Genomic DNA, 2,100 nt, shown 5'->3' with positions numbered 1-2,100 from the left:
GTAAGAAGAAAGAAAATTTTCGTTATGTTATTTATTGTTTGAATATAATGAAGTAGATTGTTTGAAACAGAAATTAGAATGAAACAGTGCTTCAATTCAGAGCAGTGAAGATGTTTTCCAAGTCGAAAGAGTATATTTCTGTTGTTTTTAAATATGGAGAAAAATGGGTTCAAACCAATGAGCAACATAGAAAGAGGTATGATGGTGGCAAACAAAGTAGTGTTAAATTTGAGAAAGGTCAACTGACTATTTACGTGCTTAGAGGCGAGATTGATAGAATATGTACATAGCTTAAGGGGCATCCATATAATATGTATTATTACATATAAGGTACATCACCAAAGGAATACAAAGATATAATTTGTGACGTTCAGGTGGCTGAGTTGATAAAAGCATCCAATGATAATTTGGTGTTGAGATAGTAATTTCAGTATAAGTTGCAGGACATGAATCAATTTCTATCCTTAGGGAAGTAGTGACTTCCAAGAAGATTGTTGAATGTTCTTTTAACCATAACGAGGGTATTTCAATTGTTTCAAGTTTATATTATAAAGATATAGCTATTGGAACCTTCTTTCCTGACGCAAAACATTTCGAACATGCTCTACGATCGATTGCCATCATGGAGAATTTGTGAATAAGGATAAAGGCAAGTGACAAGAAACGTGTCATTGCTACATGTTCTTATGAAGGTTGTGAATAGAGAGTTCGAGCTTCTCTGTGTAAAAACACTCAAACTTTTGAAATTATGATAGTTTATGGTGTTCACTCTTGTCCTGAGATCAATCATGCTGAGAATAAACTATCCACAACTGCATGGGTTGCCAATGAGATTGAAGAGATAATCAAGAGAAATCCGGACATTCATTCAAAAGATATCAATAACAATTTAGAGAAAGAATACTGTCTTTCATTACATTACATGAAGCTGTGGAGGTCTTGGGAGAATGATCGTGACAATATATTTGGATATATAGATGATAATTATAAATGGGTTCCAACACTACATGCTGAATTGATTAGTAGAAATCCGGGTTTGCATATCACATACACATATGAAAGCCGTGAACATTCATTTCAGAGATTTTATGTTTGCTTTAAGGTTTGTGAAGATGGATTATTATATGGTTGTAGACCTCTTATCAGTTTGGATGCATGTCACCTCAAATCAAAGCACTTAGGTATGCATTTATCAGCTACCTCACTTGATGGTAATAACTGTTTATTCCCTTTAGAATTTGAAATCATTGAGATTGAATCTAAACAGACATGGTTATGGTTCCTTCAGAACTTGGTAGAGAGTATTGTCCCTCACATAGAGCTTCTTTTGTTTATTTCAAATATAGAAAAGGGTTTGGGTGATGCCATTAGAGAAGTTTACCATGGAGCTGAGCATAGAGTGTGTATTTGCCATTTGTGGAAGAATTTGAAAAAAACATTTCATTGCAAATATGGTCATAAACTCCAATGATTGGTTTGGGCAGCATCTAATGCATATACTAGCACAGGTTATAATGACAGGGTTGCTGAACTGAGTGTTTTGTGACCAACCATCTATGTGTACCTTACAAATGTACCTTATTAAGTGGTCACGAAGCCAGTTTATATTATGGATATACCACGCTACCAATACCAGCAACTTCGCGGAAACATTCAATGCATGGATAGTAGATGCTTGAAATAAATTAGTTGTTGACTTAATTTACATAATTTATGGTAAACTTATAAAGCAAAGGGCGACACGTAAGATGATGAGCATAACATGGCAACGTGAAATAGTTCCACATGTAGAAGAATACATAAGAGAAATTACTACAAGAAAAGAACATATGTTAGTTCGCCCCTGTCAATCTACTATTTCCAAGGCTGAGGTATAATTTGTGCATTTAAGACATATTGTTGATGTTGAATCTAAAGACACATGTCGGATTTGGCAGTTAACAGGACTTCTTTGCATTCACGCTATAGCCTTCATTGGGATGAAGGAGCATCCACTATGATATACATATATTCATAATTGGTACTACGTTTATAGGTAACTTTTATTAGTACCATATTTATAATTTTTTTTTAATTCCTTGCCTTTCCATTGCATGATGA

This window comes from Dendrobium catenatum, unplaced genomic scaffold (assembly GCF_001605985.2).
Source record: "Dendrobium catenatum unplaced genomic scaffold, ASM160598v2 fragScaff_scaffold_926, whole genome shotgun sequence".
Classification (NCBI taxonomy): Eukaryota; Viridiplantae; Streptophyta; class Magnoliopsida; order Asparagales; family Orchidaceae; genus Dendrobium; species Dendrobium catenatum.
The sequence above is the reverse complement of the archived record's forward strand: the minus strand, read 5'-3'. Positions refer to the sequence as shown.